Raw genomic sequence first — 17,936 nt, 5'->3', positions numbered from 1 at the left:
CAAAGTAATTTCTGATTATCTTCTGTATTTCTGAAGTGTCTGTTGTGATATTGCCTTTTTCATCCCGTATGCTAGTAATTTGGGTTCTCTCTCTTCTTCTCTTCGTTAGCATGGCTAAGGGTCTGTCAATTTTATTTATTTTTTCAAAGAACCAGCTTTTAGTTTTGTCAATTTTTTCAATCGTTTCTTTTGTTTCAATTTCATTAATTTCAGCTCTGATTTTAATTATTTCTTGCCTTCTACTTCTTTTGCTGTTGTTTTGCTCTTCTTTTTCTAGGATTTTGAGATGAAGTATGAGATCATTTATTTGTTGGTTTTTTCTTTTTTTGAGGAATGAACTCCAAGCAATGAATTTTCCTCTTAGAACTGCTTTCAATGTGTCCCATAGATTCCGATATGTTGTGTCTGTGTTTTCATTTAGCTCTAGGAATTTTTTAATTTCCCCCTTGATGTCTTCTAAAACCCATTGATCACTCAGCAACCTATTGTTCATTCTCCAGGTGATGCTTGCTTTTTCCTTTCTTCTTTTATCATTGATTTTCAGTTTCATTCCATTATGATCAGATAAGATGCATGGTATTATCTCTACCCCTTTGTATTGTCTAAGAGTTGCCCTGTGACATAGTATATGGTCTATTTTTGAGAAGGTTCCATGTGCTGCTGAGAAAAAAGTGTAGCTACTTGATGTTGGGTGGTATAGTCTATATATGTCAATTAAGTCTAGGTTGTTAATTGTGTTATTGAGTTCTATAGTTTCCTTATTTAACTTTTGTTTGGAAGATCTGTCCAGTGGTGAGAGAGGTGTGTTGAAGTCTCCCATGATTATTGTATGTTGGTCTATTAGACTCTTGAACTTGAGAAGAGTTTGCTTGATGAATACAGCTGCACCATTATTTGGGGCATATATATTTATGATTGTTATGTCTTGTTGGTGTATGGTTCCCTTGAGCAGTATGAAGTGTCCTTCTATATCCCTTTTGATTAGCTTTGGCTTGAAATCTATTTTATTAGATATGAGTATGGATACTCCTGCTTGTTTCCGCGGTCCATATGAGTGATATGATTTTTCCCAACCTTTCACCTTCAGTCTATGTATATCTTTTCCTATCAAATGCGTCTCCTGTAGACAGCATATTGTTGGGTCTTGTTTTTTGATCCATTCTACTAGCCTGTGTCTCTTAATTGGTGAGTTTAAGCCATTAACATTTAGGGTTATTATTGAGATATGGTTTGTTCTTCTATCCATATTTGTTTATTGATGTTACTAAACCTGATTTGTTATCCTCTTTGACTACTTACCCCCCTTTACTGTCCTACCTCCCATTGTTGGTTTTCAATGTTGTTTTCCATTTCCTCTTCCTGTAATGTTTTGCCAAGGATTTTTTGAAGAGATGGTTTTCTAGCTGCGAATTCTTTTAACTTTTGTTTATCGTGGAAGGTTTTAATTTCATCTTCTAACCTGAAGCTTAATTTCGCCGGATACACGATTCTTGGTTGGAGCCCATTGTCTTTCAGTGTTTGAAATATGTTATTCCAGGATCTTCTAGCTTTCAGAGTCTGTGTTGAGAGATCAGCTGTTATCCTGATTGGTTTACCCCTGAATGTAATCTGCTTTCTTTCTCTTGCAGCTTTTAAAATTCTCTCCTTATTCTGTATGTTGGACATCTTCATTATAATGTGTCTCGGTGTGGATCTCTTATGATTTTGCACATTCGGCGTCCTGTAGGCTTCTAGGATTTGGGATTCTGTCTCAATCTTCAATTCTGGGAAGTTTTCTCGTATTATTTCACTGAATAGACTGTTTATTCCTTTGGAATGGAGCTCTGTGCCTTCCTGTATCCCAATGACTCTTAAATTTGGTCTTTTGATATTGTCCCATAATTCTTGGATGTTCTGCTCGTGGTTTCTTAGCAGACTTGCTGAGCTGTCTATGTTCTTTTCCAGTTGAAATACTTTGTCTTCATTGTCTGATGTTCTCTCTTCTAAGTGATCTACTCTGCTGGTAGTATTCTCAATTGAGTTTTTAAGTTGGTTTATTGTTTCCTGCATTTCTAGAATTTCAATTTGTTTGTTTTTTATTACCTCTATCTCCCTGTGAAATTGATCTTTGACTTCCTGGATTTGTTTGTCAATGTGATCTTTCATTGTCTGATTTTGCTGTCTCATGTCTTCCTTGAGACTCCAGATCATCTGAAGCATATATATCCTGAACTCTTTATCTGATATTCCATCTGTTGCAGCTATTACCTCTTCTAAAGTTGAGTTGACCTGCATTGCTTGTGGACCTTTCTTTCCTTGTCTTTTCATACTGCCCGCGTTTCTTTCTGCTTGGTGCAACTGTTGTGTTTTGAAATTTACCCCCTATTTATTTATGTTGCTCTTGTATACTTGAAAAGTCTCCCTTGCAGGTGCGGGCGGCGGCTGTGCCCCTACTCCAATTGGGGTGACGTGTCTACCACGCTGGCGGCTCTCTGGGCCTGTTCCGGGAGTGGAAGGCGGCTCTGCTCTGTCCCTATTCCAATTGGGGTGTCGTGACTACAATGCTGGCAGATCGCTGGGCCTCTTCCAGGCGTGGGCGGTGGGCTTGGCTGGCGGGATTCCACCTAATGGCAGTCCCTAACCTCCCTGCTTGCTAATTAATGGCTTCTCTGAGGCGCCACGCCTTCTGTAGCTGCGGGGCAGGCCGCGCGAATCAGTCGGCCTGGATCTCCGGGGTCCTGCTGCTGGCTGTTTTGATGTTACAAGCTGTTGGAGAGTGGTGGTGTATTCTTCAGCTTTCCCGGATGGTGGCCACTGACTGCCTGGATGGAGTGTCCGCTGTTTTGATGTTGCACTCTGAAGGAGAGTGGCGGTGTATCCTTCAGCTTTCCCGGATGGTGGCCGCTGACTGGCTCGGCGGAGTGTCCGCTGTGGGGGATGGGACTGTACCGCTTCCTTCCCCTTCTGAGAACCCGTGCTCGGCCCAAGGGTCCGTGTGGGCTTGGCTGGTGGGATTCCACCTAATGGCCTTCCCTAACCTCCCTGCTTGCCAATTAATGGCTTCACTGAGGCGCCACGCCTTCTGTAGCCGCAGGGCAGGCCACGCGAATCAGTTGGCCTGGCTCTCCGGGCCCTGCTGCAGGCTGCTGGGATCCCTGGCACTCTATCACTTTGATTTTTTCTGCTTGCCCCTCCCCTAGCGCTGGCTAGCCAGGTTTCCTTTTGGCTGCTACTGGGAGGAGGGGTTGGAGGTCAGGTGTCTCTGGTTTCCCCCTGGCCTGTATGGAGGCTCAGCTTGATACTCCCTCTCCCTGCAAGCCTAGGAGAGATTTTATGCGAATTCCCGCTGTCTGGGGGGTGAGCTGAATGACACCGACCTGTTTTGATGTCGCACTCTGAAGGAGAGTGGCGGTGTATCCTTCAGCTTTCCCGGATGGTGGCCGCTGACTGGCTCGGCGGAGTGTCCGCTGTGGGGGATGGGACTGTACCGCTTCCTACCCCTTCTGAGAACCCGTGCTCGGCCCAAGGGTCCGTGTGGGCTTGGCTGGTGGGATTCCACCTAATGGCCTTCCCTAACCTCCCTGCTTGCCAAATAATGGCTTCACTGAGGCGCCACGCCTTCTGTAGCCGCAGGGCAGGCCACGCGAATCAGTTGGCCTGGCTCTCCGGGCCCTGCTGCAGGCTGCTGGGATCCCTGGCACTCTATCACTTTGATTTTTTCTGCTTGCCCCTCCCCCAGCGCTGGCTAGCCAGGTTTCCTTTTGGCTGCTACTGGGAGGAGGGGTTGGAGGTCAGGTGTCTCTGGTTTCCCCCTGGCCTGTATGGAGGCTCAGCTTGATACTCCCTCTCCCTGCAAGCCTTGGAGAGATTTTATGCGAATTCCCGCTGTCTGGGGGGTGAGCTGAATGACACCGACCTGTTTTGATGTCGCACTCTGAAGGAGAGTGGCGGTGTATCCTTCAGCTTTCCCGGATGGTGGCCGCTGACTGGCTCGGCGGAGTGTCCGCTGTGGGGGATGGGACTGTACCGCTTCCTTCCCCTTCTGAGAACCCGTGCTCGGCCCAAGGGTCCGTGTGGGCTTGGCTGGTGGGATTCCACCTAATGGCCTTCCCTAACCTCCCTGCTTGCCAAATAATGGCTTCACTGAGGCGCCACGCCTTCTGTAGCCGCAGGGCAGGCCACGCGAATCAGTTGGCCTGGCTCTCCGGGCCCTGCTGCAGGCTGCTGGGATCCCTGGCACTCTATCACTTTGATTTTTTCTGCTTGCCCCTCCCCCAGCGCTGGCTAGCCAGGTTTCCTTTTGGCTGCTACTGGGAGGAGGGGTTGGAGGTCAGGTGTCTCTGGTTTCCCCCTGGCCTGTATGGAGGCTCAGCTTGATACTCCCTCTCCCTGCAAGCCTAGGAGAGATTTTATGCGAATTCCCGCTGTCTGGGGGGTGAGCTGAATGACACCGACCTGTTTTGATGTCGCACTCTGAAGGAGAGTGGCGGTGTATCCTTCAGCTTTCCCGGATGGTGGCCGCTGACTGGCTCGGCGGAGTGTCCGCTGTGGGGGATGGGACTGTACCGCTTCCTTCCCCTTCTGAGAACCCGTGCTCGGCCCAAGGGTCCGTGTGGGCTTGGCTGGTGGGATTCCACCTAATGGCCTTCCCTAACCTCCCTGCTTGCCAAATAATGGCTTCACTGAGGCGCCACGCCTTCTGTAGCCGCAGGGCAGGCCACGCGAATCAGTTGGCCTGGCTCTCCGGGCCCTGCTGCAGGCTGCTGGGATCCCTGGCACTCTATCACTTTGATTTTTTCTGCTTGCCCCTCCCCCAGCGCTGGCTAGCCAGGTTTCCTTTTGGCTGCTACTGGGAGGAGGGGTTGGAGGTCAGGTGTCTCTGGTTTCCCCCTGGCCTGTATGGAGGCTCAGCTTGATACTCCCTCTCCCTGCAAGCCTTGGAGAGATTTTATGCGAATTCCCGCTGTCTGGGGGGTGAGCTGAATGACACCGACCTGTTTTGATGTCGCACTCTGAAGGAGAGTGGCGGTGTATCCTTCAGCTTTCCCGGATGGTGGCCGCTGACTGGCTCGGCGGAGTGTCCGCTGTGGGGGATGGGACTGTACCGCTTCCTTCCCCTTCTGAGAACCCGTGCTCGGCCCAAGGGTCCGTGTGGGCTTGGCTGGTGGGATTCCACCTAATGGCCTTCCCTAACCTCCCTGCTTGCCAAATAATGGCTTCACTGAGGCGCCACGCCTTCTGTAGCCGCAGGGCAGGCCACGCGAATCAGTTGGCCTGGCTCTCCGGGCCCTGCTGCAGGCTGCTGGGATCCCTGGCACTCTATCACTTTGATTTTTTCTGCTTGCCCCTCCCCCAGCGCTGGCTAGCCAGGTTTCCTTTTGGCTGCTACTGGGAGGAGGGGTTGGAGGTCAGGTGTCTCTGGTTTCCCCCTGGCCTGTATGGAGGCTCAGCTTGATACTCCCTCTCCCTGCAAGCCTAGGAGAGATTTTATGCGAATTCCCGCTGTCTGGGGGGTGAGCTGAATGACACCGACCTGTTTTGATGTCGCACTCTGAAGGAGAGTGGCGGTGTATCCTTCAGCTTTCCCGGATGGTGGCCGCTGACTGGCTCGGCGGAGTGTCCGCTGTGGGGGATGGGACTGTACCGCTTCCTTCCCCTTCTGAGAACCCGTGCTCGGCCCAAGGGTCCGTGTGGGCTTGGCTGGTGGGATTCCACCTAATGGCCTTCCCTAACCTCCCTGCTTGCCAAATAATGGCTTCACTGAGGCGCCACGCCTTCTGTAGCCGCAGGGCAGGCCACGCGAATCAGTTGGCCTGGCTCTCCGGGCCCTGCTGCAGGCTGCTGGGATCCCTGGCACTCTATCACTTTGATTTTTTCTGCTTGCCCCTCCCCCAGCGCTGGCTAGCCAGGTTTCCTTTTGGCTGCTACTGGGAGGAGGGGTTGGAGGTCAGGTGTCTCTGGTTTCCCCCTGGCCTGTATGGAGGCTCAGCTTGATACTCCCTCTCCCTGCAAGCCTTGGAGAGATTTTATGCGAATTCCCGCTGTCTGGGGGGTGAGCTGAATGACACCGACCTGTTTTGATGTCGCACTCTGAAGGAGAGTGGCGGTGTATCCTTCAGCTTTCCCGGATGGTGGCCGCTGACTGGCTCGGCGGAGTGTCCGCTGTGGGGGATGGGACTGTACCGCTTCCTTCCCCTTCTGAGAACCCGTGCTCGGCCCAAGGGTCCGTGTGGGCTTGGCTGGTGGGATTCCACCTAATGGCCTTCCCTAACCTCCCTGCTTGCCAAATAATGGCTTCACTGAGGCGCCACGCCTTCTGTAGCCGCAGGGCAGGCCACGCGAATCAGTTGGCCTGGCTCTCCGGGCCCTGCTGCAGGCTGCTGGGATCCCTGGCACTCTATCACTTTGATTTTTTCTGCTTGCCCCTCCCCCAGCGCTGGCTAGCCAGGTTTCCTTTTGGCTGCTACTGGGAGGAGGGGTTGGAGGTCAGGTGTCTCTGGTTTCCCCCTGGCCTGTATGGAGGCTCAGCTTGATACTCCCTCTCCCTGCAAGCCTAGGAGAGATTTTATGCGAATTCCCGCTGTCTGGGGGGTGAGCTGAATGACACCGACCTGTTTGATGTCGCACTCTGAAGGAGAGTGGCGGTGTATCCTTCAGCTTTCCCGGATGGTGGCCGCTGACTGGCTCGGCGGAGTGTCCGCTGTGGGGGATGGGACTGTACCGCTTCCTTCCCCTTCTGAGAACCCGTGCTCGGCCCAAGGGTCCGTGTGGGCTTGGCTGGTGGGATTCCACCTAATGGCCTTCCCTAACCTCCCTGCTTGCCAAATAATGGCTTCACTGAGGCGCCACGCCTTCTGTAGCCGCAGGGCAGGCCACGCGAATCAGTTGGCCTGGCTCTCCGGGCCCTGCTGCAGGCTGCTGGGCAGGAAACTTTTTCAAATATTCAGACAAAAGATGATAGAGGCTTGGGCCACCATAAAATTATCTCATTTAAAATTTTCGCATTACCCAAAATTACTGTAGGACCATGTTTGTGACCTTAACGATGGGAAGGGCTGCCTGGAACAATACTCACAATGCTAAGTCATAGAGTAGGTTTAATAAATTTTACTATATCAAAACGTTAACTCTACTCATCAAAGAAAACTATAAATGAGATTAAATTTCCAGGGATAGACTGGGTGAAAGCACTGTAAAATATATAGCAAAGGACTTGCTCTTGTATATTTTCAAGAAAAAGACAAACAGAAAAATGGACAAAGAATATGAATAAGCAACTCACAAAAGAAAAAACATAAGTGATGAATAAACCAAGAAGAAATGCTCCATCTTACCAGGCAGTTTTGGGGAAAATGCAAAGAAAAACAGGGGGATTTTATTTTCATACATTGGATTGACAGTAAATTAGAAAGGTTGCTATCCAGCATTGACAGGCGTGCAGGGGAAATAGGTGTTCTGTTGCTCTGTTGCTGAGCTTTTGGGAGAACAGATCAGGTAGTAGTCCTCTCTTTAGATGCAGCTTATTTTTTTTTTTTTTTAAACTGGGGTCTCAGCAGTGCTTAGCTACTAAGCCACATCCCCAGTCATTTTTTACATTTTATTTAGAGACAGGGTCTCACTAAGTTGCTTAGGGCCTTGCTGAGTTGTTGAGGCTGGCTTTGAACTAGCGATCCTCCTGCCTCAGCCTCAGAAGCCACTGGGATTATAGGCATGCTCCATAACACCTGGCTTGCACCTCTCTTTTGACTCAGTTATCCGGAACTAGCAAGATAATTGGAGATGTGCAAAAAAGAATCATGTATAACGTTATTTACTCTAGTACTATTCATGGTAATAAAAATTTATAACATAGCAACATAAATGATCATCTGAAGAGGAACAGTTACATAAACAGTGGTACATCTGAATTATGTAAAAATATGCAGTGGTTAAAAAGAATTAGAACACAGTGACACAGGAAAATCTCCAAGAGATATGGCTAAGATTAAAAAAATAAAAAAAGCAAGTTGCAGAATAACCTGCACTATCTGATATCTGATACAATTTAAATCGCAAAATTCTATCTAGGTAGATAAACAGACAGATGCACACATACTTCCACAAGTACACCAATACATATATATGCATGCAGATAGATAAATGCAGATAAATAATTTAGATATCTAAATATCTAAAGAAAAGAAAAACCATACTTCACACGGAATTCAGTGTTTGTCCCTAAGGAGGATCCTGAAATGGAAGTGGGAAGAGGGGGTAAGAAGAAAAAAAAATTATTGATCTGTATTGTTGGATTTTTTTTTTTTTTTAACAATGCTTGCAGCTTTTCTGTATGTAGGTCTCCACTACATTTTGAAAAAAGACCTATCCCTTTCTAAGTTCCTGGTGTGTGTCAGGCATGGCCCCTGCTTTGCATTCCGGACTAGCTGCATTCCTGGTTGAGCTGTGACTCAGCCAAGCATGCCCTGGGCCGGGCCAGGGTGCAACCATTCTGGGCTTTTGTCTGGGTTCAATATCCACCCAGACTGACCATGGGCAAATCAGTTTCAGTTCCTTTCTCGTGTCCAGCTCAGTTGTGGGGCAGTTTACCTCACAATGGGGCAGGGATGAGGGTGCAGGCACTCTACAGGCTGCCTCCTCCCATCTCCTCCGTGCCTTTGGTGACCAGCCAAGCCTGTCTTGGCAGCAGGGAGGTTGAGATTTCAGGGGGAATGCTTGTCATCTTGTGCACTGCTCACAGCAAAAGGGCAAGCTGGGGATACCATGGTTGGAAAATTTTTAGTGTAGCAAAGTGTTCCCTGCCCATCTGGCAGATTACATAGAGTTTTTCTTGCACTCTTTTTGGGTAAATATAGGACAGACAAAATGGCCCTTCAAACCACAAATGAAGCCCTGGAGAGACAATCCATGGACCACAAAGACAGATCGAATTGGAAAAAAGAGGGCCTGGAGAGGGACCCGAATGCCAGGAACAAACTACTGAAGAGAATACCATGAATCAAAACTTTACTTACTGGTCAGCGGCATCCTAACAGGAGAAGTTAGCATGTGGAAGACAGCTGTGGAAATTATAAAGCTTAAAAAGCTCAACTTAACCACATCAGACTATTCTAAGACCCTGAATCCCCTCCTCCTTTCTCCTTTTCCACCTCAAAATAATCAAAAGCAATCCTATAACAATCACATACTGGGGGAAAGGCAGACCATACTGGGAAAGAAAAAAAATAGCAGCTGCTCTAGATATCTTTTTCAGACTTTGGCTAGGATTGTTTAAGTTATTTTTCATTTTATTTTATTCTTGGCTGCCTTGACAGCCCTTCAGGATTTCAGCAGCTTCCAAAACACAGCTCAATAAAAAATCATTCTGGAGAAGTTTCATATTCCTAAGATTCCTTAAATTTCTCTATCTTTAACTTAGGAAATGAGGTTGAAAGAGGATGAAAAACAGCCCAGATTGCACCATTTCCTATGCGGAGTTTCTTGTAAAGCAAGCTGTGCCTCCCTCTCCAGCAAGAACAGAAAGACCAAGCTCTGACTGGGAGGTGGGCGGTGGGTCTTTGGAGCAGCAGCAGGACTATGTGTCTTTTGAAAAGGCCCCAGCAGGCCCAAATGCAGCCTGAAAACTTTTTATAAAGAAGGGGGAGGAAAAAAAAGGAGCCATTTGTATGCTAATCATCTAAAACAGCCAGCGACTGTGGACTTCAGTCATTCACCAAATATTTATTTTGCACCTGTGCTGTGCCAGGCTCTGTTGTAGATGCTGAAGATAGAGCAGGGAAGGAATCTATTGCAACTAACTGATGCCCTCGGTGAGCAGCTGTGCCGGGTACCCGACCATGAAGGGAGCTCAAGGAAGCCCTTTCTCCTGACCTTGGACGCTGGCAGCAAAGCTCACGCTGTTCCTTCCCAGGTTTAGGCTTCCAGACTCTTTCTTCTGACCTTCCCTCTCCTGCATGCCTGGTTTATTATACCCTTCACCTCTCCCCCTATGTACTCACATGTCCCATTGTAAACATCAAAGGAAAATAAGTAGGACCAGAGAGCTGATGAAAATGAGATGTGTGACTCACAGGAGGATGTTTTTCTATTTTTCGTTTATACAACTCTCTTTGCAGAAGAATCCAGGCGCCTTTTCATGCAGACACTAGCTCCCTATGGTAATGCTTGATTCCCTGACTTTGGTGCTGAAGGTCAAAATCTACTCTCAACCACCCACTGGTATGGACCTCCAGCTGGCCTGGGCCCTCTGAGGGAGCCTGGTAATCAATCTTATGTCCTGAAGCAACTTTTTTTCCTCATCCCTTCCCTTAAGCTCTTAAAAAATTAATATTCACCCTTCTTAAAGTTCCCTTCCATCCTGGCCACCACACTCACCTGCTGGACCTCCACAGGCCACGGCGTCCATGCTTTATAGGGAAAACATAAGTCATCAGAAAAGAACTCTCTTAAAGGTCAAGGACCATGTGTTTTCTCTCATATGTGGAAGCTAGAGAGGAAAAAGAAGAAGAAAGGTCAAGGGGTATCTTGTAAAAATAGAAAGGAGATCAGTAGAATAGAGGGAAGGGACCAAGGAGGGAGGGAGGAAGAAAAAGGGGGAAATACTCAGGAATGATATTGGCCAAAATATAATTCCACCATTAAGTACAATTATAATGCACCAGTTAAAAAATACAGGAAAAAAATAAATAAAAGGACTCCCTCCATTTCCAATCACCCCACCTCTGAGGTAATCTGCATCTGCTAATATCTCTTCCATTTTGCACAAAGGGGTCCCTCCCATTTAGGGGGAGACCCTGCACCAGAACTTGGGCTCCATCTCCTCCTGTCTTCTCAGGGAGCCCCTCATCAGTTATCCCCCTCCTCACCTCCCACTCCATTTCTGCCTTCTTCTGCGGGATCCTTTCTACCAATCTAACAGTAAATCTCTGGCTTCCTCTCCTATGAACTTCCTGCTAAAGACTGGTCCAGAAACTCATCCAAGAATGAATAATTAAAAATGAGCCTGGATAGCATCTATACTATCCCTGTGTTCGTCCCCTTTTCCTTCACATTCTCCTTTCTGGGACATTTTCTCAATTTCATCTTCTAATCCTGCCAGTGAAATTTTTATCTTGTCAACCATTCTTTTCATTCCCAATATTCCTCTTACTTCTGATAATTCTTTTTACAGCATCCTTGCTCTCGTTTTAGGTAAATAATATCTTCTTAAATCTTTGAAAACACTAATTAGAGGTCATTTGGGATTTTTTTTTAATTAACTCCTATTTCCTAATTTTTTAATTTTTTCCTGTCCGTCTTGTGGAATGACAGAGGATATGCAATCAGAGGATGCACTGGTATATCCTCATATACACATTTATATCACTACTCCAGGTCACACTCCTGAGTTCCAGATTTATATCTTTAACTTCCTAATGAAAAACTCTGCTTTGACATCCTAAGGCACTAAAACCAAATTGAGGGTTTCCTCTAAACTTGTTTCTTTTTCTTTTAGCTCAGTAAATGGTACTACCATCAATTTCAATTGCCCAAATCAAAACACCCAAGAGTAATTCGTAACTGGCCCAATTTTTCCTCAGCTATGTCCCACCCATTAATTCCTAATGAACTTAGCTCCATAATATCACTCATTGTTACCCTGGTTTTTTCCTACTTTGTTGAAGAAACCCAGGTGGTGTAAATGCTAGTATCTCTCCACACATTCCACCACTGGATGGCAGGGAAGGTGGAGTGACTCATGATTTGTGAATGTGGAAAGGACAAACTGGTTCTAAGCCACCCTTCCTCCTCTTGGCTGCTAGCCACAGGGGGCACCTCCAGGTGTCAGCTTCCCCAGAGGGTTTCACAGGTGGGGGTTTCAGGGATGCAGATTAGGACATGGATATTGGTATACAGAAGTTTTTATTGGGGAATTCTACTGGGATCAACGACTGTGGAAAGAAAGGGGAGAAGGGAAAGGAAGGGAAGGGAAGGAAGGGAAGGTTAGATTAGAAACAGAAAAGAACAAAATGGGGCAAAGGGAGAAGTTGAGCTGAGATTCAGACTCAATGTGGCTGTCCTTTGGGGAGCTCCAAAGCTGGAATGACCTTTTCAAATAATTTCAAATTGGGGTTAGGGGACCAAGACTTTATATTCCCCTGCTCCAATTAGTCTTTGGATTTGGGCCACTCCAGGAAAGGGGCATGACTTTGGGCTAGTGGCTCTCTCTAATCAAAGCTATCCCTAAAGAGGTCTGATAGCTGAGATCTGCTAGTAGGACCAAGCAGCCAGGGGAAGAAGTTCTAAATTTCTGAAGAGAGTATCAGGTGGCACACTGCAGCATTGACCTCAGAGACACCTGCTTTGATCTAGGGGTTTAACTAGCATCTCATTTGGCTCTCACATCAAAGACTTCCACTTTAGCTTCTTTTTAAATTAATAAACAGTGTATTTTAGAGATGGCTTGCCAATCCTTTGTTACAGAGCTTTATTTTTTCCAGAGACTTGGCTGGGACAAGGGATGCTATTTAAACCTAAACCAATTCTCAGTATCCTTCCTACCACTCCACTGGATCAAGCCCTCCTCATCTCTTTCCTGAACCACATCTGCCGCTTCCCATTCGACTGGCCTCTGTTATGAAACTTCTCTGGCTCTCTCTCCACACTTTTCTCCAAAAGGAGATTTTTTTTCAAAGCATATGTCTGATCATCTCACTCTGTGTTATTTAAAACTGTTCCTTGCTTTTCCATTGCCCCCCAGGATTGGGCATAACCTAATAGTATTGAGTAGGCCAGTTAGATTTGGTTTGCTCACCAACCTAGTCTGATTCTCTTAATACTTCCTTACTCTCCACCTCTCTACTTGATGCAAGAGAGAAGTACTTGAGGTCTCCATTAACAATCGAACTATTTCTTGACTCTGGTTTTTAAATATCTTCTCAGATTAGAATGTACTGAACTGTTTCCTTGTCTGACTCTCTCACTTGACTGCAAGCATTTTGGGAACAGGGACATGTCCTTGTACTTATAATAGGCACTCAATAAATATTAAATGAATGCATGAATATTTCTAGGAAGGACTTATGGTCTGTCATGCTTACTTATTAGCAGTGGCCACTAAACATATGGAAGTTTTTTTCAACTTTATTATTAAAAAGGCACTCTGAAACAAGGAGTACCATTTTTCACCTAGAAATTGGCAGAGTTGCTGGTGGGCATGGTGGTAGATACCTGTAATTCCAGCAATTCAGGAGACTGAGGCAGGAGGATTATAAATTTAAGGCCAGCTTCAGCAACTTAGTGAAGTCCTGTCTTAAAATCAAAAGTTGGGGGGGGGGGGAAGGTATGAGGATGCAGCTCTGTGGTAAAGCATTCCTGGGTTCAATCCCCAGTATCCAGAAAAAAAAATTGGCAGAGTTACTACTAATAATACTTGAATATCAAGGGTGTGAAGAAATGAGAATCTAATAAATTGTAAGTATCAAAAAAAAAAAGCATTTTGGCAATATTAACTAGAATCTTAAGATGCTGAAGTCATGTGTCCTAATAATTACACATCTAGAAGCCTATCTCCTTCATTACTCTTTTACTTCACACTTTTCTGAATGTTGCACATTTTCCACAATAAGCACAGTTTCATTTAATATGGGGAGAAAGATGGTAGTGTTCTATTTATTGAGAAGATGGTCTAAGATTTTGTGAACAGTTTTTTTTTTTTTTTTGGTCTGCTCAGGCTCCCTCTACTCCCTGTTCTACTGGTCACAGTGCTACCCCTTTCCTTTAGGGAGGTGCATTTCTTTAGATGTGATTGCTAATCAAAGCCCCCCCACCCCACCCCCGCAGGGGCTGGGGTTGTGGCTCAGTGGTAGAGTGCTTGCCTAGCACATGAGAGGTACTGGGTTTGATTCTTAGCACCACATAGAAATAAATAAAATAAAGGTCCATTAACAACTAATAAATATTTTTTTTAAAAAAGCACTAGGTAGACACATAACAGACCAGACTGATAAGATCTTCTCCTCCAATAACTTGAACCCTGAGTGGAGGCACATGGGGACAGGAGGCAGAGTCCTAGAGAGCTGGATAAAATCTTTGTTCCTAAGATCTCGGTGACCTTTATGTTTCCTCTCCTTAAATTCTAAACTATTCCTCTATGACTATATACATGTCTTTTTTATTAGTTTCTGCAATAAAAATAATGATAATAAAAATAAAATAATTTAAAAATAACAATAAAGAGTATTTGGGGCATGTGGGGATTTAGCTTGTTTTTTTCCCCCCAAATCATAAATTTACTACTCCAATACAACAGTTTTTTATTTGCTCACATTACCTATTGGTCCACTTTTGCACAGTTAAAATCATAATATACACATTCTCTTTCGTGTAGACTTTTCTACCTAGCATTATACCTACAGTAATGTTTTGTGCTTCCAGGGGCCTTCTATTCATCATTTTAATGCATGTTATTATCTTGTATTTATACATCATCATTTATTAAATCTTGATCCAGTGGTTGGATATTTGGACTGATTTTAGTGTTTTCTTAGCAGACTCAATGTTTAAAAAGAACATATTCATAGCAAGCATTGTGCTTTTGTTGAATTATTTCTTTCCTCAGGATAAATTCACAGAATTGAGAAATGGATCTGCTGTGGTGCTATCCTTTTGTATTTTCATACATTTGATGTGTTGCATTGTAAAGTGAAAGGTGCTTTTGTGCTACAAGTAATTTTCTGTTTTGTGTATTTGGATTTTGATCTATAAGTTATTATTAGATCAAGCTAATTCAAATTAGTAGAATTTACATGGTTATGTCTCTTTGTTATGTATCTCTATGTTATGACCATTGTACAGGCGTTAGTGTGATTTACAATTTTTTAAGTAAAAATTTTGTTGGACATGACAAATAAAGAATATGGCACGAATCACAAAAGCAGACTCAACCAATTTTCACAAAGTGAAACATACCCATGTAACCACTATGAAGCTCAAGGAGGATCACTGGTCCTCTAGAAATCCCTTGAAGCTCCTACCCAGCTGTTACATTGTCAAGTATCTATCACCATAACTTACTGTCTTATGTGCTTAAACTCCAAATGAATGTACCCTTTGGTGCATGGTTTCTTTCATCAATATTATGCTTGAAAGCTCCTTCCATGCCATATGTAATAGAAGCTCCCCCGTTCTTGTTGCTGTATTGCATTGAACAGATTTACCATAATTTATTTATCCATTCTGCTATTGATGAACAATTGGGCTATTTCTAAATCTTGGTTACTATGAAAAGGACTGAAATTACTCAGTCATAGGGTTAGGCATATATATATTCAGCTTTCCTAGATGCTGCCAGTTTTCCAAAGTGATACACCAATTTACATCCTCACCAGCAGCACAGAGTTCTATTTGCTTCCAGTCCTCAGCAATCCTTAGTATATTAAATCTTTTTTTTTAATATTAGACATAATGATAGGTATATAATGGTATCTTATTCTGATTTTAATTTGTGTGCCTCTTCATATGTTTATTGCCTGCTTGGATGCTCTCATTTACAAAGTACCTGTTCAGGTTTTTGATACTGTTTTTTGGTCAGCTTTTTTTTTAAAATATTTTTTAGATGAAACTTTATTTTATTCACTTATTTATATGCAGTGCTGAGAATCGAACCCATTGCCTCACACATGCTAGGCAAGTGCTCTACCACGGAGCCACAACCCCAGCCCTGGTCAGCTTTTTTGAAATAAAGTTTTCATGCAGTGAAATTCACCAATTTTAAGAGTACAGTTATATGAGTTTTACAAATGTATTCTGTAATGTAGCCATCCATCATAATCACAAGATTTCCATTACCCCCATAAAATTCCTATCTGCTTTGAAGTCCTTTGAAGTCAATTCCCTTCTCCCATCCCTGGACCAGTGACAATAATTAGAGGTATTCTGTTGCTAGAATTTTTTATGTAAATGGAATTATTTGGTAGGTTGTACTTCAAGTCTGGTTTCTTCACTGAGCATAATACTTTTGAAATCCCATCCCCATCATTTCATTGCTTTTTATTGATTAACAGTATCCATTGTAAGGATAGATCTCAATTTGTTTATTTATTTATAATATTTATTTGGTACTGGGGATCTGGGGATGGAACCCAAGTTTTACCACTGAGCTACATTCCCAGGCCTTTATAATTTTTAACTTTGAGACAGAATTTTACCAAATTGCTTAGGACCCAGCTAAATTGCTAAAGCTGACCCCGAACTTGCCATCCTCCTGCCTTGGCCTTCCCAGTTGCTGGGATTATAGGCTGTACCTGGTTCTTTTCATCTTTTAATGGACACTTTGTTGTGTCCAGTTTGAGGCCTTTATGAATAAAGCTGAACTTAACATTAAAGTTCATGTATTCATATATCATATGTTTTCATTTTTCTAAAACAGATATTTAGGATTGGGATTATAGGATCTCATGATAAGTGTATGTTTAACTTTATAAGAAGTTGTCAACCTTTTCCAAAGTGGCAATATACTCCCTCCAGAAATACATGAGGTCCTTCACTGTTATAAAAGGGAATTCCAGCATGAGGAAACATGAAAACTAGAATGAATACTGTGGTGTGGTATCAGAACTGGAGTTCTTATATGAAATTATGGTCTTATATATAAATATAAACAGAATTTACATGTTATATAAAATTATCTAAATGTCTATATATTTGTAGGTATAGGCTCTGTTCATTGGCACATAGAAGCATACTTGTAACAATCTTAATTTCTAAATGTCACTTGATATCATCGTTCAATAAAAAGCACCATCATTGTACTGTCATGTGTAGCTAATAAAATAAAATAAAATAAAATGAAGATATTTTGTGCAGTTACAACTAGACAATAAATATTTTAAAATAAATAAATAAATAAATAGATAAATAAATAAAATAAAGAGTACCAAGGTCCTTTTGAAAAATAGCTGATTCTAGACTTGGAATATTTTTTTGTCCCAGAAAGTGAGAAAGTGCTCAGAAAATGAAGACATATTAAAAGAACACAGGAACCACATTGGAGGGGTGCCAACTCATCAAATCTGGGATAATTTGGACATCAAAGTAAATAATAACAGTACCAAATTATAACTCATTGAATAAAATAAGAATCCGTGAGTTAATATTAATAAAAAATTGAAAAAATTAAATAAACAAGTTAACAAGCAGGAAGACAGAGGGATAGATAGGTAAAGAAAAACTATTCCTCTTTTTTAAAAAAAATATTTTCAGTTGTAGATGGACACCTTTATTTTTATGTGGTGTTGAGGACCAAACCCAGTGCCTTCAGTGGTCGAGTGCTCCTGGGTTCATTCCCTGGTACAAAAAAAAAAAAAAAAAAAAAAAATATATATATATATATATATATATATATATATTCAACATCTCTAGCAATTAGAGAAATGCAAATAAAAACTACACTGAGATTCTACCTCACAATTATCAAGAATGGCAATTATCAAGAATATAAACAACAAGCTGGGCGTGGTGACACAGGCCTGTAATCCCAGTGGCTCAGGAGACTGAGGCAGGAGGATTACAAGTTCAAAGTCAGCCTCAGCAAAAGCGAGGTCCTAAGCAAGTTAGACCCTGTCTCTAAATAAAATACAAAAATAGGGCTGGGGATGTGGCTCAGTGGTCAAGTGCCCCTGAGTTCAATCCCTGGTGCCCATCCCTCCCACAAGAAAAGAATATAAGCAACAATAAATGTTGGCAAGGATGTGGAAGAAAAGTTTCACTCTACATTGCTGGTGGGACTGCAAATTGGTGCAATCACTCTGGAAAGCAGTATGAAGATTCCTTAGAAAACTTGGAACGGAACCACCATTTGACCCTGTTATCCCATTACTCGGTTTATATCCAAGAGACTTAAAATTATCATACCACAGTGATTCAGCCACTTCAATGTTTAAAGCAGCTCAATTCACAATAGTCAAGCTATGGAACCAACT

The 17,936-nt window shown here is 43.6% G+C and overlaps 1 pseudogene; it reads right to left on the bottom strand.

Annotated features, from left to right (window-relative positions):
• Positions 1-10,381, bottom strand: part of LOC113197675 (sigma intracellular receptor 2 pseudogene) — a 163,711-nt pseudogene extending 153,330 nt beyond the window's left edge.
• Between the last annotated feature and the right edge of the window lie 7,555 nt (positions 10,382-17,936).

The sequence above is a fragment of the Urocitellus parryii genome, chromosome 12, assembly GCF_045843805.1.
Source record: "Urocitellus parryii isolate mUroPar1 chromosome 12, mUroPar1.hap1, whole genome shotgun sequence".
Lineage (NCBI taxonomy): Eukaryota > Metazoa > Chordata > Mammalia > Rodentia > Sciuridae > Urocitellus > Urocitellus parryii.
The sequence above is the reverse complement of the archived record's forward strand: the minus strand, read 5'-3'. Positions and strand labels throughout refer to the sequence as shown.